The sequence below is a fragment of the Notothenia coriiceps genome, unplaced genomic scaffold (genome assembly GCF_000735185.1).
Source record: "Notothenia coriiceps isolate Sejong01 unplaced genomic scaffold, NC01 NC01_scaffold00004105, whole genome shotgun sequence".
Classification (NCBI taxonomy): Eukaryota; Metazoa; Chordata; class Actinopteri; order Perciformes; family Nototheniidae; genus Notothenia; species Notothenia coriiceps.
The window spans coordinates 7,694-13,644 of NW_011336806.1; positions in this window are offsets into that span (position 1 = coordinate 7,694).

Consider the following 5,951-nt stretch of genomic DNA (forward strand, 5'->3'; position numbering starts at 1 on the left):
GTCGTCTGTTTTCCTTTCCCTTCTTTAAGCCATTTCTTTAGAAAATTACACTTAAACATGAAAAATGACTGACTGATTTCTGGTTTCTTCCATCAAAGTTAACCATTCAAATGTTGACCCTCATCTTATTTACCCTAGTCTTACCCCAAAAAGCAGACACTACAATTAATGGTAAGAAGATGATGATTACATTCATCTGTAAAGGGCTTACACTTAATAAATACATGTAAAAAGGTTATTTTTTCTGGATATCAAACAAGCGTCTTCTCTTTTTTCTCAACACTTGATTAGTTTCCACTGGTTTCACGCTGCTCATTCATCCTCTTTTTTCCTTTCTCCCGCTAGCTGTCTTATTTTCTCTCAGGTGAATTCATTCTCTTTTCTCTCCCTCATTTTAGCTGCTCGCACACACACATGCGCACACACACAGGCTTTTTGTCCTGCTTCTTCTGTTGCTTTACCCCATTACTGAATAGTATTCCTGGAGCCTTTTGTGGAGCCTTGTATAGGCACATGCCGAGTCAAGTTATTTCAGAGAGGTTTCAACGGAATTACCCCCCCAAAATAATCTCCTTTCAACCCCCCCCCAAAAAAAGAGTAGAAAAGGCCGGAAGAATGGACAAGAATAATGTAAAACGAACCGGCACCCTTGACACAGAATAAGCCTGTAGTTCCACACTAGAGGAACATGAGAATGTGAAAAGATCAGAGAGTCTACGTATTAAAGAAGCACAGAGGAATCTGGATATGAATTGTGGATAAAAAGCCGGGATGTAGTGCAGAGTAAAGCCACCTAAACTCAGCTTACCCTGCTTATTACGTGGAAAAAAAAGACACCTTTTTCAGCTGACAGGAATGTGCAGGGCTTATATGTCCCATGCGGAAAATTCAGAGTTTGAATATGTCTTTTAAAAGGAACCATCAAAAGTAGCTTTTTATGAGCTTATTTTCCTATTACTTCAAGGCTTAAACACACGCATTCTAGAACTAATGCATTTTTCAGTATGCATGAAACAAGGCTTAGTCACTGTCAGCACTTACAGCATAATTGATATATTGAGAAATACAGTACTTACCAGCGGAATACCTTTTAAAGAGGCCCTATTGTGTTTTTAGGTTGTTAGGGTGTTCACTTCCCTGTAGTAGGTTATATGATTTGTGTGCATGTAAATGGTCTGCAAAGGTTTAAATCCCCAAATTCCCACCAGAGGGAGCTTTCTTTGTTTTGTATTCCATTTAAAGTATGTCTTTATTCCTACAATTACAAGAATAGTGAGTTATATAATTGTGTCTTTGTCTCTCTTCAAAAGTTTGATTTGAGCAGTTGAACACACCATTTCCCACGCTGTCCTCTCTAAATAAGGGTTTATTGATTAGTCATTCAATTACTGAGAAGTAAAGGCACTTTTTCAATGAAGGGGATTTCCCACTGTAGGAGTAATACAGATGTATCGATAGAACTAGAATCCAAATGAAAATAAATGAAATAATTACAAATCATATTGTGTTTCTATCAGTTAATTGTGTACAGGCGGACGGGCCGTTTGACAGCCGATAATACTTTGATGGTAACGCTTTGCTTTAAGTCCCCCTTATTCAGCATTTATAAGTGGTACACCAACATTTAATAAATAATTCATAGTACACTAAATGTGGTTATATTCATAAATGATAAATTCCACCATGAAGACATATTTTATATAATAATACATGTATTTAATATATAGTCTTTCATATGTATTCACCAGCCTCCACAAATGCATGAAGACATGAATAAACACCTATGCTTCCTAACAGCTACAGTACATCATTGTGTGTTATTACAAACTATTTATTACTCCTGTCCTGAAACATCCTTTATAAATAGGGTGGTTATAGTGTTAAGTGTTTTCCCATAATAAACTCAATGTTTATAGTTGCTCTGATCTATACTCCTATAATCAGAAATATTCATCCGCAAGTTTTTGTTAATATATGAAGTAGTTTTAGTTTACGAGAACATACTGTACATTGATATGCTTAAAACATGTGTGTGTGTGAGAATATATCACATCCATCGGAAAGTGATCGTGTACTCGCATACGTGTATCAACAGCCGCATTTACTACACATGTGTTTCTATACGTGTGTGTGTGTTCATCAATACATATATATATATATATATACCACGTGTGTGAGTGTGTGTCAGTGCCAAGTGTCACATCGATAGGTTAATAGCTGTGATGTCAGATTCAGTAACTCTCTGATTAGTTGACAGTTCACTAATCCACACACCATCCTGAGTTATTGGCCCGGCCCATTGATTTCCAGCCTGGCAGCCAAGCCAGGAGGAACTCAGGGGTCGTAAGAGAGCCTGACGCTATTGATTGGCCCCAGATCAACCCCACCTCCACCTCCCACCACACACACACACACACACACACACACACACACACACACACACACACACACACACACACACACACACACACACCTAACCCAATTGAAGTCCTACGGCATGTTGCCTTGCCATACCTTCAGATATTTTCTTTCTACATGTCTATGGCTCTCCTCTTGCTTCCTATCCACCTTTACGGCCCCTACACACGGCGGCGTGCGTTGTCACTTGCCGGCGGGGGGGGAGCTGAAACTCGACCAACAACCAATCACATGAATCTCCCGCCCCAGACACACAAGCACGCGGTTTGATTGGCTAGAGCTTGTACTGGCATATGATTCGATTGGCTGACGCCTCCATCGAGGCGTCAAAAGTAGAACATTGCTCTACTTTTGCAGCGAGCACCGCGAGAGAAGCTACGCTTTGTTCCCACAATGCAGTTCGGCTAATCGTGACGTCACCCCATTCAAAGTGAATGGGCAGAAGTGTTGAAGCGGCAACGCACGCCGCCGTGTGTAGGAGCCGTTACAGTATGTCTCTATGCTGTTGTACCATTGGGTATATTTACTTTAACGCTGCGGTGTCATCTCCAGTCAATTTTCTTAAGTGAAATACTTTTATTGATAGATTTTATGAGTTGCAGGAGGCATCTAAGTACTACTCTCTTATCTACCTGCTCTGCCCTGCTGCCAATACTTTCACATCCTTTCATCTTTATAAGTATTAAAGTGCCTCCCAAAATCTTCAGAAGTCTTTAGTTTCAAAAACCTTTGCCTTCTATTTACTTTACAGGTGGCTGTAAAACATGTCTAGTATTCATTCTTTGCAGAGAAAGCAGCTCTGGCTAGTTTAAATGGTCAGTTACAGCGGGTTTAGATGGTGTCATGTCCCAAAGAGGGAATAAAAGTAGTATTAGAACTTAATATACATCAAGTGCACATTCACTGCTAACTTTTCAACTATACGCAATTTGAGGCAGATGGCCATCCACCCATTATCCAAGTCTGCTTAAGGTTTCTTCCTGTTATAGTGAAGTTGTTTCTTCTTCCAGATCACTAAAACAACTCCTGAATCAGGCCTGGGAAGGGTGCTCACAGATACAGTCGGCAACTGACCGCCATGCTTGTACCAAAAGAGCCCATTCACTTCCCCCAAATGTGAGTTTAAAAGTGTAGTGTGTAAACAGTCAGGTCTATGTAGGGCTGAGGGCCATGGGGGAAGCATCTATGGTGATGAAATCTGGCATTTGGGATGCAACAATGAAGAAGTCAGAGCTAATGCGTATCTCTATGTACAGCACATGCTTTAAAACCAAACTTCTTGTTGCCTTCATAGATTTTCCTATAGAATTCCAAGTGACTGTGGGCGTATATAATGAAACGCCTTGGAATTGCGGCCATGAGATTGTACTCGACTTTTGTGTGTGGTTATGCTAGGGAACTGTTGCATGCTGTAGAATCTGCAGTGCAGCTAAAGAGAGGAGGGTAATGAAGCTGGATGATTCTAATTGAAAAGCGGCAAGGTGTATGTTACGTAAGGGATAATGTGCAGTGACTTGGTCATGCCGATCAGGAGCCCGACGTCGGTGTTCTTTTCCCCATAATGACCACGTCGCTGCACATTATCCCGCTTATTACATGGCCACATTCTCAACAAAGTAACAATATGAGTCCCAAATATTAATTGAAATGCTTTTGTGGATTTATAAAATGATTTTATTGATTTAAAAAATAGTTGTATGTATTGATTTAAATTGACATGCATCCGCTAAGAAAAATAGTCTGTTGTTACCGTTTGAACTAACGTAGCAACGGCAGGAACTGCTTCGATAGCGTTTTTGAGGAGTTTTTTGATTTAAGCAATCATACACGAGAGGCCGTTCTTGAACGTCATTATTGGTACGACAGTACTGCGGCAGGACCGAGGCGCTTGCGCCGAGGTCCGTACGCCTGTACTGGAGTCTAGGTCTGTACGCCTGTACTGGAGTACTGGAGTACTGGAGTACCAATAATGACGTTCAAGAACGGCCTCAAGTGTATGATTGCGATTCTATTACACAAACTATCATTGTAATCAACAATATCGTAAAATAATTTCATAATGTGGGCTAATTTGCTCCCAAACCTACGCTTTCTGCTTGAGTTAATCTCCGTCAGAAAGTAGTTCCTAGAAAGTAGTTCCCATGGTAACGATAGTACAGTAAGCTGTTCAGCTCCGGTTTGGACACTGTTCCGAAATCCACCATTTTCTCCTGGGTTTTTAGGAACGCTTTGAGACATTTGACAGCCCAGGTAGTTGACGCCAATGTACTCTTTTCGTTGCGACTTTTTTCCAACGCACTCAACTCGTCAGTTGAAACAGCCGCAAATCTTTCGTTGGTTTTGTGGTCTGTGTCCATGTCCAACCATTCATCAATACTGAGGCCCCCCAACAAATCAAAATTAACTTTAAAATTTGACATTTTGTAGCTACCGATTTTCAACGAGGGACAATGTAGGCACTATAACAGTGTAACGGCTGTGTGTCGCTAAACGTCGCTATGGAAACCACACGATGTAGGCTCGTGGAAGTAGTTTCGGTAGGCTAGTGGCGTGTGTAGGCCACTGGATACTTTGTGATTAGGCACGTTCTATTTGATCGTTGTTTGATCGTGGAATCAAACACGCCTATTGACCAATCAGAGAGCTTGCTCAAACCTATGTGTTATAGAATACAGATTTGAAAACATCGCCGCTTGCTTTAAAAGTAGCACAATTCATTATGTCAAACCTTGGAAAGTATCTAGATATCCCTGCCCTAATGCAGTAACTGGCAACTGAATATGTTTTGCCGTTTGATGTCTATGTCTGGACCGTTGCGTAAAAACGAGGGTTTCTGCCCCGTTACTTCTCCGCTGCTTTCTTTTCCTTCTTGTCTTTTCGGCCAAACTGTATACAGTTCAATCGACCGGACTTCTTTTTGCAGATGTGAGCGTCCTTAACAACGGTCATTAAGTGCTTGACAGCGGTCTGTCTGTTCGGTATTGACAAAGTGTCACGTGTTCTGAATTGACCAATCAGAATCGAGTATTCAACTAAAGCCACTGTAATAAGAAACTGGATACCAGCGTGGGGAGGCGGGTTCTTTCCTATGAGAGCTGCTCATTGCATGAAAGACAAAATGGCCCAACTTTTTTGAGAAGAGCGAAACGCACAGATTACTCCATCATGCCTGGCTGTCAGAGCAGACGTACCCGTATGTGCGCTCATAGAGCATGTGCAGTTGAGTTGCCCCTTAAGCCCCGCCCCCCGAGCTCCCGCTCTCAGCATCTAGGCCGTTCATAACGCAATCTATCTTGGGCCCAGTGACGTCACGGAATGATCGGAAGTTTCAGTACCGCCGTCTGGACACAACAAATATTTTCTCAGAGTCCGGCGCACTTCCTGCGGGGCTTTGATCCCAACAATCAGACCCACTAAGAAACCCCCAAAAACATAAACATTTATAAAAACTTAATAATAATAAGTTTAGTCTACTACATATAGACGTGATCATGGGTCCTAAGGTTCACGTGACAACTTCACAGGGAGTCTTG